The sequence below is a fragment of the Diabrotica virgifera genome, chromosome 2, assembly GCF_917563875.1.
Source record: "Diabrotica virgifera virgifera chromosome 2, PGI_DIABVI_V3a".
Taxonomy (NCBI): domain Eukaryota; kingdom Metazoa; phylum Arthropoda; class Insecta; order Coleoptera; family Chrysomelidae; genus Diabrotica; species Diabrotica virgifera.
In genome coordinates this window covers 5,707,127-5,728,830 of record NC_065444.1, presented here as the reverse complement: position 1 = coordinate 5,728,830, position 21,704 = coordinate 5,707,127, and the positions used below count along the sequence as shown (strand labels likewise).

Below are 21,704 nucleotides of genomic sequence, written 5' to 3'. Positions count from 1 at the left end.
ATGAAAGAGTTTATCCAAAGAAAATGTTTGGAAAAAACAATTATAACACCATTAGAATTGTCCAGTGGCGTAGGTATGAAATGTAACAAAGGGCAAGAATAACTAATACATCATAATAGGGTTTTAGTAAACAAGTGTGACAAAGTTCAGGGAGTAATTCTTCATGAAAAATAATAAATTTTGATATATATGTGTGTTCACTTCGTTTAGGTTAGGATATACAGGGTGTTAAAATATTTCTTACCAACTGGCAATTTATTTATTGCTCTGAGTTTGGTTGATATATGTAAATGAAATTTGTTGAGGTTACGAGTTAGTTATTTTGCCTGTTATAACATTAAGATGTAAATTAATTAAAAATGTTATATTCTTCAGTGGCGCACATATGGGTAAAGGTCTGAATATGGGTAATGGTCTTAAAGAAAGGAAATATTGTACGCCACTGAGAAATTTCAAATTAAAAACCATTTCTCCTTTAATTTTTGACAAAAAATCTATTTTATTCACTTTTACGTAAGGCGCCGTTTTTAACAAAAAAAAAAATATAATATCTTAACGCGTTAATAAAATGCTAATTGGGGGATAAGTTATTTTTTGCATAAAAGGGTTTTTTTTAATTCAGGTCATTACGCAGGCATTATGCGCGCCAATGATGAATATAAAATTCTTACTTTTAAATAAAAAATGGGCAATAACTACTTCTTAAAATCCACCAAATTTAATTTGCATAACTCAACCGGTTTTAGAGTAATAAATAAATCGTAAGTTTGTAAGAAAATTTTAAACACCCCGTATCTCGGAAACGAAGCATTTGCGGCTATATATTTATAGAGAAAACATTATTTTTTATGCAAAATTTCTCATTAAAGTTTATCGCACTCATTTACTAGCATCCTGTCTATGTGAAAAGGGAAACTATTCTATCTTATAGGGTGATTTGAATAATAATCAAATTTCACATCCTTTTTAAGATATTTTTCACGAGGCCGTTGCTGTTTTTATACAGAATAAAAATTTATTGACGAAAAAATAACTTCTGACACTTTCAAAATGCTTTCGCTGGAGATCTAATGAATCATCACACTGATAACGCGGGCCCACTTTATGGTATTTATGTGAAATGTAACCTTGGCTGCCGGATCTGGAATGACGATAAAAAGGCTACGGAAATCCACAAAACCTAATAAAAAATATATAATGGACTATCTAAGGGTTGTAAATGGATTACAAACAATATATTTTCATTGCGGCTTTATTGGAATAAACAGGATAAAATTCATTAAACGAATTTTATGAACCCTGGAGTTTTTATTTTGTGGATTTTAGTTCGGAACTTTCAAATGTTTTACACTACATTGATACTTATATTATTATTCGCTTCGTGAGTGACCAAGGTGGGGATATACGAAACTATGTCAGCGCCCGTAGCGGCGAAATATGACAACTTTTTTAAATAAAAAGGACTCGAGTATGCAGTTTGAAGATAGAAAATTTTGCAGCATCAAATGGATGGTTGGTTAAATCAACTTGTGCTGAGATTGCAGATTAATTTGGGCGACACAGAGGACTGGAAGTTACCATTGATATTAAGGAATTATTCTCCACTACATGTATACAGTGCTGACGAAACAGGGCGTTATTACCAAGCTATGCCTAACAAGACATTTGGATTAAGAAATGGAAAATGTCTAGGGAAGAAGGCATCAAAACAGTGTTTGACTATTTTGCTATGTGCAAATATGGTAGGTCTGAAAGAAGATCCATTAGTTATTGGAAAAAGTAAACATCTCCGGTATTTTAAGGGTAGTAATATTTACAAATTACCCTTAGAATGGGTTTCAAACAAAAAAGCTTCGATGACAACAGAATGTAGGACAAGATTACATAAATTTAACAATAAAATGAAGAACAATCTAGAAAAGTGCTTCTTTGCTGGATAACGTAACGTCTAATTTTCATTAGAACATGTTACAATAGTTTTCCTGCCACCCAATACCACTTTTACAATGCCACCAGTCCTTCAAGGAATAATCTCCTTGTCTATCTCTTTTCTACAGTCCGTAACGATAATATAGATTTGGATAAATTTACTTCCATTGCCATTGACATATCTATATAGCCCTACCTTCAGTATTACAGATATTGTTGAAGAATTACGCGACAATGATGAAAAGGACAATTCTTACAATAATCATGTGGACGAAGGGGAACCTACAAAATCCACAGAGCCTATTTTACTTCAAATCAGGCCCGAGGCACTACACAAGTTTCGGGCCCCTAAATATAATTTAATAATAATAATAACATTTTAAATTTTATTAAATATTTACTAGAAATATAGTTGTACCACAAATTTAAATTTTTAATAACAATAAATAAAATTTACATTTAAACCATTAAACATTGTTTAAATATATATGTTATTTCCTTTTCTAAATAATTTGGTGCTTGAACCCTAAATCAGTGGCGGCCCGTGAGGTAGTGCCATAGAGCCATGGCACTACCTTGCTAACTATGCAGAAACATATTTTTTATCTTAAAAACATTTTAATGCCTGTTTATTTTTTTTGTGAATATTTCTCTTTATTTTTATAAATTATATCAAATCTGGCAACTGTGTAGCGCAATGCAAATCTACCGACTCTGGCCACCCACAGCTGACCGGATAAAGGATGAAAATCATAAAAATCCCAGTGCCGAACGGCATAGTGGCTCGTGAGAAAAGAGAAAGATTGTATGAGCATCCTGTGTAAGTGACAGAGAGAGAGCGGTATTGCACTTTTAACATACGTTTAAATTGGAGTCTCCGTGCCCGGCTCGAAATCTCGAAAAGGAAGTTAGTGGATCTTAAGATACAATGTTTTAGATCTACATATTTCTAGTTTCTTTACGCGTTCGCTTGACGCTATTGTGTTTATTGTCTACTACTGTATTGTATATTTGTGTTTATACTCTACTATATTTTTTAATTTGTAATTATTAGTTAGTGCGTTGTGATCGTGGGTGTCGTAGGTATAAAAATAATATTTTGATTATTTTCTACGTTTAATTTATTTATTGACAATGAATCAAATTAGTATATTAAAAAACTCTTTTGGTGGTTTTTCGTTAGAAAAAAAACTACAAATTAAAGAACTCGGTCGGCCTTTACCCGATTTAAAAATTGAAAAACAAAGTGGAAATGGACAAAACTTCGCTGTCGTAAGTTTAATAAAATTATTTATGATAAAAATAGCTGGTTGTGTGGTTGCGAACAAACTAATAAACTCTTCTGTTTTGTATGCGTTTTGTTTGGAGGTGACGAGACTTGGTCAAACAAAGGCACCGATGATCTTGTACATATATGGGAGAAATTGAAATCCCATGAAAAATCTAAAGTGCACATGAATAACGTTTTTAGCTTTTCAATGCTTGGTAAGTTAAATATAAAAACCCAATTAAATTCAGCTTATCGTGATACTCTATTTATATTTTATATCCTTTTTGACCATATCGTAAAACCGCCACAAAAAATTTAGGCAGCTGCCCGGATTCTGGCACTACCTTCCTAAAGTTATACGAGCCGCCACTGCCCTAAATTAGAGACCGTTCTTGGACAAAAATTTAATGGCTGCTATTATTAGTTGAAGAACCAATGTTCCTTTTTTTCTAAATATTTTTTTCCATTAATGTTACAATTTGTCCAGCTGTACTACTTCTCTTGACATACGTAACAACTGATTTAAAATGTTCAGGGAATCGCTCATGTTTCATGTTGAATAACTGTCCTAGTCCTGTTGATATTTTTTCAGTCGTTATACCACTCGTAAGTTAAAAGAACAATTTTTGTGGAAAACTGTTTATAAACGTAACAATAAACACGGCTACATTTAGGACTGTACACTAACCACTCGCGAAGAATTTTTCCCCATTAGCTTTCGTTTTATAAAAAATCACACTTGGAAAATGTCTGGTTTTATTATTATCTAATTGTGTAACACACTCTCTAATTTTATCAATATTTTGATTCTGTTGATTATTTATAAAATATTGTTGAAATTCCAGATTTAAATTTTTTGACCAATATCCTATATCGCTAGGAAAAGAGTTCTTGACATTGTCGTTTTCTATAGGAGATGACGGAGATGTACTTGTGCCAGGGAAGTAGCTTGAAAATCAACAGTGGAGTCATTTATTTCCTGTTCGTAAAATGAAAGAATTTTGAAAATTTATTTTGTTAATGCAATAAAATTTTTTTGTTGATCTTTCCGGGCCTCATTAAAATGCGGGCCCGAGGCCGGTGCCTCACGGGCCTAGTGGTAAAATAGGCCCTGAAAATCCATATTATCTAATATGAGCAAAGTGCGTGTAAAATAGTGATGGTGAATGTGGTGATTTTTAAATCACGCTGTGATCAGTGACCGTGATTTTTAGATAACCGTGATTTTAAACAGTGACCGCGATCGCCGTTCTTTTATGTACAGTAACAGGTACTGACAATAATTGTAAAATAAACACGATAGCGATTACTCTGTATTAGGGGATACCATAAAAACATATTGCTGATATTGAATATGTTTAACGCAACTACATGGTTGACTTATTTATAATATAAATTCACAATACCAACAATAAAGTAATCCATTTAAAAAAGCAATACAAAATTTTTTTGACAACGCTTGCCAAGTAATTTTTTTTATATACTTCTAAGATTGTTTTTATGAAAGAATAAATATTCAATAAGTACGTCTGCAATAACATAAAATACATTGTATTTTACAGTCCCTTAAATTCACTGTTTGTAAATCCCCATATTAATAATCGCTGTTCCTCACATCGCGATCACCTAAAATATGGTAATATTTGTTATAAGTATTTACTACATCGTTATTTAAAATTCACGGTTTCTAATAATCGCCAGATGTTACGTCAATTTCACCGTGAATATTATAAGATTTATTCTATAAATAAGCACGTTTTGCGAGAGAGTGAATGCGAAGTTGATATCTGATATGTGGTCACCAGTCACCGTTATTAAAGTTACTAAGGAACGGTCGTTACCAGTTATTTTTAATTCACCGTGAATAAATCACCATTAGTGAAATCACTTACCATCACTAGTGTAAAATTCAGTGACGTAGAAAATGATTTATTGTGCAAAAATAATAATTGTCAAAACGTTTTATACGAACGGCTAGATAGTATCATCTAATATGTAGCCTTGTTTTTGTTTGATTTGTCAGCTTATATTCGTTCGTGTTACATAACAAATTATAAATAACTTCAAGGACTTGGATTTAGTATTTAGATCGGGATTATTGTCGTCGGAGGTAACAATAACATCAGACAAACGACCGTGTTTGTCCAATTCTGAACATCTCGCCGATAGAATGTAGACACCAACCGCTTAAAGTTCGGGATTTATGTATTTCATGAAAATTTATGTTGTTGTGTACGTGTACGGTTAAGCGATTGTTAGACGACTCGGGAAAACATTTTGCTTAAAGGTTTTAATATCACAATTTAGCTTGTACAATTTTTATTAACACAAAAAGCAAACATAATTTTAAAATATCGTAAGGTATCTGAAGGTAATATCGCCAAGCTAAGGTTTAGAATTTTTTTGTTGGATAGTGGGTCATATTAAAAAATATGTCACAACTTGAGCTGTTCAATGAACTACTTGAAATTACGTAGAATCTACTAAAAAAATAATTTGAGTATTTTTACACATTTACTGCACAATTTAAAAAAAAAAGTCATCTTTGGCGATATTTCCAACCTATTATTTCGAATGCAATACGGTCTAACAATTGAACATTATACTTCAAAACGATATATTTGCTGAATAATAAGAATAAGTAAGTATTTAAGAACAATTACATTTTTGTACCATAATCTGGAGTGGTTAGCGTATCTGAAAATGAAGTGTCATGTTTTTCTTCATCTGATGTTTCCATCTCACTTAACTCTATATCATCAGAATCACTGTTGCTTGTCGATGACTCTACGGCAGAGCGCTTTTTAATTTTTCCAACCTTCGACGTATCTGGAGAAAGCTGCCAAGGCAACCAAAACTCCAAGAAGGGATGGTAACGCCAGGGCGTTATTACCATCCATTGGACTTGGCGATATTACCGACATGCACATAAATTGTTTGTAATTTGGTTTTCGAAGATAAGCAAAACTATCTAAAAAATCTGAATACATCATTTTATTCCTTAGGAAACAAAGTACAAATTACTGAAATCAAATAATATTACTCATCAATAACGCCGCTCCAATCTAATAAACACAAAAGATGTAAAATTATAAACGGTACTCGTTCTACACCGAATACTGATATTCAACTGTCATAAACACAGCTGACAAATCTAAGGTCATCGCAAACATGATCACGTGATTTAGAATACTATGAGGAACATATCCATGTTGCCATTTATTATTTAGCAAACGTACTTTCTGAGAAATCACGAGTTGGCGATATTACCAACCTGGCGTTATTACCTGCACATACCTTAGGTATCAGTTTTGTACAAGAATTCATCTGTACTCATTAGATATCTTTTAAAAACACCCTTTAATTATCTACGCTAATTTCTTTCGGTTATTTAAATGTCATCATAAACAATTCCAACCTTCTTTCGTTACATAAACATTGTTGACCTAGATCGTGAGGTGTAATTATACATACAGCCACTATAAACACTTTTCAGGGTCGACGCTGACTTTGCACTTTTAAATATATTTATACAACCAAAACATAATAAGGGAATCCTCATTACACATTCCACATTCGTCATTCTATTTTATTAGATGTAAGATTATTCACATTAAAAGATAGTGTCATCTACACTCCGCGAGACGACGTTACGTAGGTTGCTACCAGCTTGTACTCATGCGAGTATAATAAAACAACTTCAACAGTGAAACGACTATTAATCATTCCACCCCTCGGATAAGGGTTAACCACCCTTACCGGGAGAAGATAGCCCTAGTAATCCTGGACTATCATAGTTTGTCTAATTTTACATAGACTTTATAAATAATTTTTGTTGTGCGAATGACAGAAATCCATCAAACATAATAAAAAAGGCCTGACAACAAAATAATGGCTAAAGAATGAAAAAAGGAATCACGTATGAACTATAAAGGAATTTCACTAACCAATACGTCAACTTATTCTGTTGCTTGTAGAGTTCGTTAAAAATAGTTAGTTAAAAAATACTTAATTTATGTAGTTGTATATTTTAAATTTATAACTTACCCCTTTTTTCTAAAAATATGATACAATACTTACCTGAAACAGAAAAAAAAACACTTTAATAGAGCAAGGGAATATGATCAAATAAAATGACAATTTTAATTAAAAAATATGAAAAAAAAATTTTTAAGAAACGCTTTGCTTTAGTTACGAGCGACTAAAATTAAAAATATAATAAAATCAACTAAAATGCAAAAAATAAAGAAAATTCAAACTCGAAGGATTATTAAACAAACTGGTAGACAGATTATATATACAAAAATCTCACATATTCGTTAAAAAATTTAAAAAATCTAACACATTCGTTAAAGAAAAGCGTGGGGCGAAAACCGTTTATTCGATGAAGATGCACCCCACGCTTTTCTTTATCGAATGTGTTAGACTTTTTCAATTTTTCAACGAATGTGTGAGATTTTTGTATATTTAATCTGTCTAACATTTTTTTTTTCGAATATAATCCTTCGAGTTTGAATTTTTTTTATTTTTTTATTTTTAGTTGATTTATTATAATATTTTTAATTTTAGTCGCTAGCAACTAAAGAAAAGCGTTTCTTAAATTTTTTTTTCATATTTTTTATTTTTTATTTCTTAGTCTTACACTTTTTAAACAGTAAAATACCTATATGGTCATGTTTATTAAAATATATGTATAAAACATAATATTATTATGTACAAACATGAACAATAGTCGGAATCGGCAAAAAATTTGAAACTTTATTGTTTATTTATGAATCATAACGCAAACAATTAGCGTAAAAAGTTAAATTAGGTATAGGTCATATAATTAGCTACAATCTGTAAAAGTTTTAAGTTTCTTCATTGTAAAAAACAAGAGAATTTAAGCCTTTTGCATTAAAATCGTTTTTTTTTATTTAAACAATTAATAAACAATAATTTTTTTATTGACTATTCGTGTATTGTTCCCGCGAATGCATGTGTCTGCAAATTTTCATTCATTTGCATTGAAGAAAAGGCAGTCAAATTAACGTCTAAAAAATTGACACAAACGATTAAACTAAAGAAAAGCGTTTAAAAAACAAACATTTTTAAAAATTTCTTTTTTTTATATCTCAGCTTTTCCCATTTCAGAGGTGGCTGTTCCTTTTCATCACTCATTTTTTTCAATAATGTCTTTTTCATTTAAACCTTTTCTTTTTTAGGTTCTCTGCCACACAGTCCTTTCATACCCTACTCAATTTTCCTCTACCTCTGTTTCCCTCAATTTCTAACAGCTCTACAGTTGACATAGTTCTCATTGCTACGGCCCACTTCATCAAACTGTCATAAATAAGTGTGTTGTTAATACCTTCTCTTCCAAGTTAATTAAAACTCAGTTGTTCAGATAACATTATATTTAAATCGAGCTATCGGTGATTCAACCATAAGTTGTATACAATAGGTTTGTTCTAGAATCAGTTTCAAACGGTTTGAAACCATCAGCAAATAGTCGACCAGCGCGAGTAGAGGGAATAGCACTGGTGACTGTATTATGTTCTCTCACTGACCAACTGTTTGCTGAGGGTTTCTGACTAGTTTGACTGTTTGCTAGAACAAACCTAATAATAACGCGACCTATCCTAAACGTGAATACTTGCTAACTACAATAATCATATCTTTCTCGCCCGAGTTAACGTTTATATACACCTTTAAATAATAACAAACATGACAATTCAATGTTACTCGCGGTTAATGAATCCAAGAACAGATACTACATCGGGGTCTAGGACGTTTCATCGCCGCCAGTTCATCGCCGCCGTTTCGATGCCGCCAGTTCATCGCCGGCCGATTCATCGCCGGCCGTTTCGATGCCGCCGGTTCATCGCCAGTCAGTTAATCACTAACTGATATATTTCCCCATTTTCGACCAATTTTCGACAGTTACATTTATTATTATTTTTTTTTATTTAGCTAATGCCTCGACAACTAATGGCCATTGGCATGGTAGGTACGATAATTTTGAACAGTTAGGTACCTAATAGTGTCATGTGTAGTGTGTGTGTTGAGTAAGTGTCTTGTTATTTTGCAAAGTCGACGTCACTGTCTTTACAAAGAGACGCTAATTGTATCCGAACGTCTGCGGTCCCTCCGGTGAGTACCGATCCCACAAGGACAGAAATCATTCATTTATTAATTTATAATAAATGAAAAATTTCTGACCCTGGTGAGATTCGAACCCACAACCTTTCGGATTTTTTCGATCCAAAGGCAGGCGCTCTTACCACTGAGCCACGGAGGGGGTCATTTATTATTTATTTTTAGTATTAATTAGGAATTCTAGGAAATGCGAGATATGACCATTCCCGTTGCCATACTTAATCTTTTAATATACTTTTAAACTTTTATAATATAAAATATAATTTAACATTACAAATTTAATACTGTTTAGTATCAAATTTAGAGGAAGTAGAAATAGAACAGTAAATTAATATAATAATATTTTTTATCTATTTATTTGTCATAAGTTTTGAACTGAATTTAACGTCGTGTGTGTCATCTCCCATAATACAAGATCAACTGACTAACTGGCGATGAGACGGCGGCGATGAAACGGCCGGCGATAAAATGGACTGGCGATGAACCGGCGGCATCGAAACGGCGGCGATGAACCGGCGGCGATGAAACGTCCCATTCCGCTACATCGATTAATTACTTTGAATGAGGTTTAAACATATTTTATACAGAATGTCCTATTTATATTACAAAACCATTGCCGTCTTTGTACTTGAACCTTATTATGACTCTGTGTTTACGTCGAACCTTTTCTTAATAATTTCGGTCCTGATTGTATCCCTTCTAATCTTACCCAATATCCACCGTAACATTTTCATTTAAACTCCCTTCATCTTCTTTTCCTGAACTCTCTTTACAGGCTGCACTTTACTAATGTCGCAAGCCTCACCAGACTTATTTACATACCTGTCTCACCTGACATACGTTCTTACTTTGGTGTACGTTCTTCCTACATATATTTCATGAGCCTTATACTAGGGGAGAAAAGTATGCTAAATTTGCAGTTATTCGAGCGTTATAGTGACCTATTGGGTTGTGAAGAGTTGGTCCTAAAACCAAAAAAAGTTAAGTTAAGTTTTCCATGGACTTTCCATTGGGTTAAGTGGGGGACTTTCTATTTTTTAATTTAATTTTTCATTTCCAACAATCGTTTTTTCCGATTATAGCGCCATCTATCCATTATTCGAAAAAATGTCGAAAAAATTAATAAAAGTTGCTTATTTTTACCAAAAGAATCGAAATCTGCATTAAAAATTGGGGGCTCCTATTTAAGATTTTAAAGTAACCCCCCACCCCACCTCCGTGGGGGTGTCGTGTTTGGTGCCATTCGATGGATTTCTAAAAAATACTTAATACGTGTATTTTGCAGTTTTTCGATCTGATGTTCATTTCGTGAAATATCCCGGGGTTCGTATTTAAAATTTTAAAGTTACCCCCCACTCCTCTCCCTTGGGGGTTCTTTTTGGTATCATTCGATAGATTTTTGAAAAATATTGAACACGTATTTTTTAGTTTTTCGATCTGACGTTCATTTCTCGGAATAATTGACGTTATTCGCTTTTTTCTTGTGAAACTTTGGGACTCACCCATTTCCTTAAGCCTCGCTCAAATCGTCAGACTTTTAAAAAATCACTCTTTTGTATGTACTTTACTTACCTTATCTTAATTTGACGATTTTGAATTTTTCTAATGATATATTTTTTTTTCGGACCCTCCTAACGAACTCCCCTGTATTAACAGCCAAATATGTACCACATTCATAATTTTTTATTTTATCTCTACTTAAACCGTCATTTAAGATAATTTCGTTTGCTTGTACATTTCGGTTTTCGTTTATATTTGACTGTTACTTTATCAATAAAAAAGATATTATCGGATATTAAATAAATACTAGTAATAGCCATGTCAACAAACTGTATTTATAACCTTATCTCAATACTCACTGGTCTTGGTAAATGTTTGTGAATATAAAGTTAGTATCTTATAATTCTGTATTTCCCCTATAAAATTCAAATTTCATTTTCGATGATTATTCAGCTTTTACATTTTTATTTTGATATAATTACGCACCCTAACTACATACGTGGATAATACATCAAATGGAAAAAATTTAGTACAATTAATGTAAAAACACATACATTTATTATGAAGAGGAATAAAAATTAAATTGAAAATTATTAATGAAAAATTAACATTAATAAAAAAAATAAAATATTTAAAAATTTAAAAAAATTTCTTTTTTTTTTCTGTCTTTGCTTATTTACTTTAAAATTTTAAAACGATTCATTTTGGAACAAAGTCGTATAAAAATAAAACAAAGATACCTAATTAAATTTTCTATCCTTGCTGCAAAATAGCAATAAATATAAAATAAGGGGGCAAACCTTATTCATTGTCTTTCCATCACTAGGTTACACTTGGAACCTTCCTAATTCGCTTAGAAAATTTTTGTAATGTGCTAAAATCGCCTACCAAATTTCATTAAAATTGACATATTTAAAAAACTTATTAACTGGTATTTAAAAAGTGAATTAATACTGTGATTTTTGTTCTATTGAACAATATTTTAGCTATTGAAAAATTCATAAAATTTTACCCATGAAACCTTATATAAAGCTTAAAGAAATTAAAACTACAGCTTTTATAACGCTCAAGTCGCCCCTCTTAAAAACATTGGCGCACTAATATTACAGCGTTGTGCGAAGCGTGCGGTTAAATTAATTTACCATAATTTTTTAACTAATTGATCAATCTAAATTTTGCAAATTGAAAATGAAAGAAAAACATTAAGACTATCTTACAGTTATAATAAAAAGACAAAAAAAATTATGGGCATATGTACGGTGTGAGCGGAAAGTGAGACTTGCATGAATTTTGTTTTAAAATTATTTAAAAATGTGTAACTAATACAATTTTACCTACAAAACTCAAACATCTTACTAAACTTACTTAAAAAAACTCAAAAAAGGCTACAACGGCCTACTTTATTCAGATGAACTTACCCAAGTTTTTTTATGTATTTTGTCCCGTAGAACACAAATTTTTTGGTTAACAGTTGATCCGGATGTCGATAAGATTGTTATAAACAAAGAACTTGAGAAATTACATAACAGCGATTCTTAGAAAAACAAACCATAGTTTTCGAGATAACGCGGTTGAACTTTCAAAATATCGAAAAATTGCAATTTTTGAACCCGAATAACTTTGGATTAAAAAATAAAATAGCAATTCTGCTTACCGCATTTAAAAGTTTATATCAAATTATACCGGTTTTGATTATTTGAATTGCTAAAAAATTTTTTTTTATTGTTAAACAAAGCTATAAACACATAGTACTTGAGTAATGATTTCAATGCACCTCTCATTTAAAATCGAACGAGTAGGCGCGCCTACAAACAGGCAATTTCTACGTATCATGCGTTAAAACGTATCATGCACTTGGGCACAGGTCAAAACGCTGAAATAAACTCATAATAGTAATATGTAACATTACGCCTGATGTAAAATAAAGAATATTTTTAACACATTTCCAAACATTATTCGAAGAACCTAACATTCTTATTTAAATAAAAAATTCTGCTTGCATTTTTTTCGCAAAAATGGTACATGTTTGAAGGGCGGCTACTAGAGAATTGCCTAGGGCGTCATTTGACCTAAACGCGGCCATGGGCATACGAAAAGAAGTAAAAGCTAAGGCACAATATTTTATAATCCGTACCTACAGTTCAGTCCACGAATCGTGCGTCATCATTTAAAGCATACGAAATAAGTCGGAAATTGAACTTTACTAAACGCAATAGCAAGTGATAGTAAGTAGCTACTGTGTTAAAATTTGAGTTATCAAATATGTGTTTTATCTCGCCAGGTATTAATGACGCACGGGTGAAGACTCGTGGACTCAATTTGTATATATTAATTTAACCACTCAATCTCACATTAATGGATGTGGAGTAAATAATAGACTGCGAGAGTAGCAACGCGAGATTGCAGAGCGAGGGTAGTTAAAAGACAAAGTTAAGTACATGTTTGTAATCTTCAGTTACAGATCTGACTGCCTGAGGACGTTTTAATTTATAAATGACATATTTTTCTATTTTCTAATAATCGCCATTAAACTGAAACAATTCCAGTAAAAATGTTTAAGACATCTTTGCATTTATTCAATTATTTTGGATTTTGTACCGCCACTGACTGTTATTTGCTCCTTTCTATGCTGTCATGGCGCAAATAAGTTATGCTCCAAGCGATAGAACGGAGCAATTTGCATTCCTCTAAGTATTGCTAGCAATAAAAGCTCATTTGTAGACAAGTCACTCCAAAAGTTTTCCAAGGTGCAGGTACTGGCTTTCCGGCAGAATGCATTTACTAAATGATTCATGAGTGTACGTGGCAACGAGACTACCGACTTCGGATCCATCACTTAGAAAGCTTTACTCTCTATTAAAGTTTTTGGTACAATGAGCTATTAGTAAAATTAAAAGTTCGGTATCTTTTTCGACGAAGTACGAAGTTTGATTACACCGTGTATATTGCGAAAGAAAAAGTGTATAAACTTTTGAAACTGAACTGTTATGGTATATTTATCAGTATTATAACAACTTTAGTATAAACAAGCTGAAAATGCGAGCATTATCATTACGAAAACTTTGTTTATTTACGTATAGCCAGGGAGGTAGTGTCAAATTTGACCGGAGCATTTTAGCATGGCTGTTTTCTTTTTATTTAGGTAGGTGTTCCAAAGCTTATTAACAAATAATGTGTCAGCTGGCCCAAAACCGGGGATTTTAGACACAAAAAGGTAAAATATGAAAGTTGATAGACAAACGCTACAACTTAAATGTCAAATATTTATATACCTTACTCAGAACATTTGATAGACTTGCTTACTTGGCTCCTACCTTTCACTCAGGAGATCCGGGTTCAAATCCTGGCGCGGAAAATTCTTTTTGTTTTTTAAATTGACATTTTATTTTGAAAAATAGTTATTTTTATAATACCACGGCATGTCCACTTGGCCAGCTAACATTTTTTGCAACGTACATGATGCAGCTGACGCTTTTTTATTACAATCTAAAATTCATAAATTATTGATTTATACTTTTTAATCTTTGCCACACTAGTCCAAGAATATTTTTTTATTATTAACTGGCTGACCCGGCAAACTTCGTACCGCCTTAAAACTAAATAATGTTTGAAAGTTTAATACCTAAAAATTACCAGAAAGCCAAAAAATACTAAAAAATATTGCGTACCTATATTTTTTCTACCAAATGCATAGCTTACGATTCCATAAGGGACATAGGTACAGACAAACATTCATTTTTATGTATTATAGAGAATAGGGAAATATTTAGATTGCTATTAAAAAATGGGGGTTGGTGAGAGAAAAGTGAAAATTTAGGGTTGTATCTTTCGGTTCTACAACATATAAAATTAAGAAAAAACAGTTTGTCCAAAAAAATAACAAATAATGTCTCCCTTTCCACTTAGATTGTTGGTCTTACCAACTCAGGAACCTTCAGAGGTTCATGTACAACAAATTTGCTTATTAAGATCAATCATAATATTATGACCAAAAATGCAAAGTTTGCGATTCTATACAAGACAAATAGATTTTTTTATATTGTCTCGTATAAATAATAAAAACGTGGTACTATAAAAATAATTATTTTTCAAAATAAAATGTCAATTTAAAAAACAAAAAGAATTTTCCGCGTCAGGATTTGAACCTGGATCTCCTGAGTGAAAGGTAGGAGCCAAGTAAGCAAAGCTATCAAATGTATTGAATAACGTATATAAATATTTGACATTTAAGTTGTAGCGTTTGTCCATCAACTTTCATATTTTACCTTTTTTTGTCTAAAATCCCCGGTTTTGGGCCAGCTGACACATCATTTGTTAATAAGCTTTGGAACGCCTACCAAAATAAAAAGAAACCAGCCATGCTCAAATGCTCCGGTCAAATTTGACACTACCTCCCGGGCTAGTATTTTAATTCATAATATGAAAAATTGCTATTATGAAAAATTGTTTAGAATTAATAATTATGTTTTATTGTGCAATTATATCATTCTAATTTAAATGTTATGAACTATAAAGGTACTTTACTCTTGATCGACATTAATATTTTTATATGCCTCGTATAATATTAATAAAATTTTATATAATATGATGGTTGCATCATAAATCTTAGACCATCAAGAGCTTTTTATGAAGAATAACTTTTCTTCATCAAATTAAAAATAAAAGAGTTATAAATGAAAATGTTGTTGGTATCCATAATTTGAGAAAAATCTTCAAATATTTTTTTCATTAGAAGGATGTAATTGCACATATCAGACCATAATTTTTTATTCCAAACAATATTATTTCATATAGTCGGTTCGCTAAACTCAGACACAACTGGCTAGTGAGTTTAGTCAATAATTTTGACAAATTTGACAAAAAAAATTACTAAATAGTTAATAATTACTAAATGATTGATAATTACTAATAAATGATAATAATTACTAAATTACTAGGGGTGTTGGGGTATTTTATAGAGGTAGTACCTTTTATGAGAACGGCCACATCGAGCGTAATATACGGGAGATGGTTCGAAGTAACTGGTCCTCATAAGACATCCAACTGTCACTTATGGCTCCACGTGCCACACCCTGGGCAACTGCATTGGTCTGTAGGCTAAACTAAGTGAGGGTAACCACCGAGCGATTGCCGGTATAAGCAATCTCCACTTACTAGCCAACAGCTTCGGGTGGATGAGCTAGTAAGTGTTAGGGCATTCTTTTGTCCTGAGACTGAGAAATCGGTCTCGAAGGCGGATGAACCCTACAGAATGGTCAACGGCATAAGGATGCAGAAGGCAACGGGGAACCACTGCATTAAGGACTCATAGAGTACCCCTAGTAGTAATCATCATGGTGGACATGCAAAGGAGAAATACTGATCATGGACATCGGATACCAAGATCCGGCAGAGGAAGACAAATAGATAAGTACAAGGCTTCCTCGGTCGTAAACCTGGGAAACTCTTGTAATAAGAAAAAGACAACCATAAAAATTGCTACGTGGAATGTGAGGAGCTTATTCTCTTCGGGAAAATTAGATAACACCGTGTTGGAAATGGATCGTTTGGGTATAGACATATTAGGCATTATACACAATGGTCAGGAAATGGAAAATGCCCCACAACTAATCATGGTATGTTTTATTATGCCGGAAGTGACACCACAACCCATCGATACGGAGTTGGAGTCATCATCTCAAAAAAATGGAAAGATGCTGTAGCAAATTTTACTCCATTCTCAGAGCGCGTGATGTTAATACAACTGAAAGATAAGAACATAATAAACATCATACAAGTGTACGCTCCTACAGCAGACAAAGACGAAGAGGAAATAGAACAATTCTATAATAACTTAGAAGAGGTGATGAGAACAACAAAGAGACAACACATTAACATAGTAATGGGCGATCTGAACGCCAAGGTAGGTCAGGGTAAAGTTGGAGAAAATGTCGGTGAATACGGCTTAGGTAATAGAAGTGAAAGGGGTGATCGTTTAGTTCAGTTTTGTCAAAGCGAAGATTTAATAATAACTAATACATTCTTTAAATTACCCCCAAGGAGACTGTATACGTGGACGTCACCTCAACACACACAAGAAAAAGTAATCAGAAACCAAATAGATTACATAATGGTGACAAAAAGATACCGTAATGCCGTGAAATCTACTAAAACTTACCCTGGAACTGATATCGGTTCGGATCATAATCCAGTAGTATCTGTGTTAGAAGCTAGACCAAAGAAAATGAGAAAAACCATCATCCCAACGTTAGACTTAAGTCAGCTTAAAAGTGAACACCGACGACAAACAGTGCGCGAAGAAATCAACACCGACCTCAGTGTAGCAGAAAACCAAATCCGCAGAACAGACAACATAGATGAAAAACTAAAGTATATAAACACTATAATAAGAACTACGGGAAAGAAACACCTAACCAAATCTCCAAGGAAACATAAGGTGTGGATGACACCAGATATACTAGAACTAATGGATGAAAGACGCAAATTGAAGAATAATTCAGAAAAATACAGAGATGTTGATAAGAACATCAAGCAAATAATAAAGAAGGCCAAAGAATCATGGATTAAAGAACAATGTGTAGAAATGGAAGACTATGAAAGAAAGTATGACACATTCAATATACATAAAAAAGTAAAAGAACTTACAGGAACCCAAAGAAGACATCAAATAAGTTTGCTTAAGGACAAAGACGGAAATATTATTGTAGACTTAACAGAAAAAATTAATAGATGGAGTGAATACATAAGAGAATTGTTTGAGGACAACAGAAATAACATTGACAAGGTAAATGGTGAAACGGGACCTGAAATCCTAAAATGTGAAGTAGAAATGGCACTTAGAAATTCCAAAACTGGAAAGGCAAATGGACCCGATGAGGTTCCTACTGAATTACTAAAGCTCTTGAATGATGAATCAATAGGTATAATATTGCACTTATTTAACACAGTATACAATACTGGTATTATACCTCAAGAGTGGCTGCTGTCTACATTCGTTACACTGCCAAAGAAATCCAATGCAAAAGAATGTTCAGAACATCGAACAATATCTTTAATGAGCCATCTACTAAAGATATTTCTAAAAATCATCCACAACCGAGTTTATCAAAAGTTGGAGTCAGATATTAGTAATACACAGATGGGGTTCAGAAAAGGACTAGGTACTCGAGAAGCTCTCTTCGGTTTGAATGTTCTTACACAAAGATGCCTAGACGTTAATCAAGAAGTACATGCATGTTTTATCGATTTTGAAAAAGCGTTTGACAGAGTACGCCACGATAGGCTAAGAGACATTCTTGAAAGAAAAGACATAGATAATAAAGATCTGCGAATAATTCTCAACTTATATTGGAATCAGAAAGCTAACATCAAAATAGAAAACGAGATATCAAAAGCAATAGAAATACGTAGAGGAGTATGACAGGGATGCATTTTGTCACCACTGCTATTTAATGTATATAGTGAAAGCATCTGTCAAGAAGCCCTTTTGCAAGCAAATGAAGGAATCGTAATCAATGGAGAGGTTGTAAATAATATTCGATACGCAGACGACACTGTACTAGTTGCAAGAACAGTAGAAGAATTACAACGATTACTTACAAACATAAATATTGCTTGCAACAATTATGGCTTAAACATTAATATCAAAATAACCAAGTATATGGTCTTCAGTAAAATCATGACATAACCAGCACATATTAGTATAAACGGCATTCAAATTGAAAAAGTATCAAGTTATAAATACTTGGGAACTTTAATAAACGAAACTGGAGACCAAAACAATGAAATAAAAAGACGTATCGAAATTGCCAGGGCCACCTTCATAAAGATGAGAAAATTCTTCTGCAACAGAGATATAAGCATCCCTCTACGATTAAGAATGCTAAGTGGCTACGTATTTAACACGCTATTATACGGTGTAGAGGCCTGGACTCTCAAACAGAACAACATAAAAAATATTGAAAGTTTCGAGATGTGGTGCTACCGTCGAATGCTGACGATAAGTTGGGTTGAAAGAATCACAAATCTTGAAGTAATACGAAGGATAGGAAGAGACCCAGAAATTTTATTAACGATAAAACGAAGAAAACTCGAGCATTTGGGTCACCTGATGAGAGGTCATAAATACGCATTACTTCAAAATATAATGCAAGGAAAAATAGAAGGAAAACGGAATCCAGGCCGTAGAAGAATGTCGTGGATGCGGAATTTGAGAGAGTGGTTTGGCTGCACCATTAATGAACTTTTTAGGTCAGCTGTAAACAAAGTCAGGGTAGCCTTGATGATTTCCAATCTCCGATAGGATTGGCACAAGAAGAAGAAGAAGAAGAAGAAGAAGAAGAAATGATTAGTAATTTTGCCAATTTTGGCAAAATTCGGATTAGTTTGCTAATTTTGGCAAAATTCGGAAAAAACAAAAAAATTATGTACTAAAATCACTAGCTAGTTGTGTCGAGTTTAGCGAACCGACTATAATAACAATTTTCATTTCATAACAAATGGAACAGTCCATTTATCATTAGGTACTCTCATTAAAGGGGAGGCCGTATACTCATATAAACCTTTTTAAAGCTGTTAATAAATTATTGCTTTTAAAATATACCCAAATTGTATTTTTGAACATCTTATTTATTTTATGTACCTAATAATTAAATTCACTGTCAAATGTCGTTGATATGTTATTATGATATGTTATTATTAATACTAAATTTAAAATTTAGTTTGACATTCACGAAGTGTCAAACTCAAATGTAAATAACCTATGCCATCCTATGCTTTGCTTATAGACAAGGTGAAAACGGCGGGTTCGTTGAGAGAATTATTCCCATGAGATTCTTTTGCATAATTACATTCGTGAGACATCCACGAATAACGTTCAAGGAGTCGCCCACGTGAAAAGTGGGCCAAATTTTTTATAACAGTTTTTTTTATTCAAATTGCAAAAATCAATATTTTTGGCCCGGACAATTTTTTTGTAGGTTTTCTGGACCATTCTGGATAAAAAAGGTCTCTTATAATTTTTCTCTAAAGTTGATAGTTTTCGAGTTATAAGCAATTTAAAATTGAAATAAACGAAAAATGGCGATTTTCAAGGCTTAATAACTCGGTTAAAAGTTATTATTATGAAAGTCAGAAAGTGACTAAATCAATTTAATTTAATGCCCCCCCTACAAGATCCCGAAGAAATTTTTGTCATTAGTTTATTACTAAGCTGTTATTTTTAAGTAATAATATTGAGCGCCATGCACGTGGTAGCCGGCCGTAAATGCTGAGTGCGAGAGAGATGCCACTCCGGCAGTCCAATTGTGCATCTTACTTGCACTCACATTTACGGCCGCCTACCACGTGCATGGCGCTCAATATTATTACTTAAAAATAACAGCTTAGTAATAAAATAATGACAAAAATTTCTTCGGGAACTTGTAGGGGGGGCATTAAACTTTGATTTAGTCACTTTCTGACTTTCATAATAATAACTTTTAATCGAGTTATTAAGGGTTGAAAATCGCCGTTTTCCGTTTTTTTCAATTTTAAATTGCTTATAACTCGAAAAAGATCAACTTTGGAGAAAAATTATAAGATACCTTTTTTATCCAAAATGTTCCAAAAAACCTACAAATAAATTGTCCGGGCCAAAAACATTGATTTTTGCAATTTGATTAAAAAAAATTGTTAAAAAAAATTTGGCCCACTTTTCACGTGGGCGACTTCTTGAACCTTATTCTGGGATGTCTCACGAATGTAATTATGCAAAAAAATCTTATGGGAATATTTTTCCCAATGAACCCGCCGTTTTCGCCTTGTCTATTAACAAATCGAGATTAAAAAACTATCCTACTTACTAGCGGCGATTTCAGCTGACGTTTGGTGTGTCGGCAGAAAATAAAAGGATTGTGACGTCACATTTCAGATTTTGAGGTCGATTATTTCGAACACGTTTAGAGATATCGAAATGCCATTTTCAGATTTGGATTCAGAAGAAGAAAACTACATAAGAATCCATCGATAAATCTGATCTAAGTATTGCAGGAGCGGCAACGCAATAACACACAGGCTTTGCGAATTTATAAACGAAAAGTTTTCGTTGAAAAAATCAGAGCAATTTTTGTATAAAAAATTTCTTAACAAATCCATCTGAGCTAAAAATTTTTAATATTAGCAGGTGCCATAGAGATATATTGAAATTATTCATATACTTGCGCTATATGTTTTTTCAACGAGTTGACAGATGAAACGGTATGTATTGAATTATTCTTCTTCTTTAGGTACCGTCTCCTATAAGGAGGTTGGTAGTCATCACAGCTATTTTCAGATTGCAGTTAGAGATTGCAGCTTGAGATTGCAGCTTTGAACAAGTCGATGAAAGTTCAATTATACCACTTTCTCAGATTGTTGAGCTAGGAGATACTTCTTCTTTCAATACTTCGTTTTCCTTTATTTTTCACTGCATTGTGGTTTGTAACAACACATATTTATCCCCTCTCATCCCCCGTCATTATGGCTCATTTTACTTTATCTGCAGCGGTTCTGAAAAGCTCTATTGTTGTTTCTCCATTCCACTGCTTTAAATTTTTCAACCAGGATGTGCGTCGTGTCCCCGATCCTCTTTTTCTTTCACTCTCCCTTGTACAACCAATGATAGCAACTCATATTTTTGATATAGAGTGCATCAGAATGCACTCAGAACTCATGCACTCTCTGAAGATAACCTAATAGGGTTTGAAACAGGTTAGGGTGGTAATCGGAATAAGGTTTGAAACCGGTAATTTATCTTTATATTAGTTAAAACTATAGAGTTATATAAGTATGGATATTAGTTAAAACTCGTTAAAACTATATTATTTCCTTGGGAAATCGAAACGTCAAA

At 32.8% G+C, this 21,704-nt stretch overlaps 1 protein-coding gene across 1 annotated transcript in view; it reads right to left on the bottom strand.

Annotated features, from left to right (window-relative positions):
- The window catches only part of LOC114324661 (KH domain-containing, RNA-binding, signal transduction-associated protein 2-like), a 1,309,325-nt gene that overhangs the window by 639,238 nt on the left and 648,383 nt on the right, over positions 1-21,704 (bottom strand). The gene's annotated exons all lie outside the window — the stretch shown is intronic.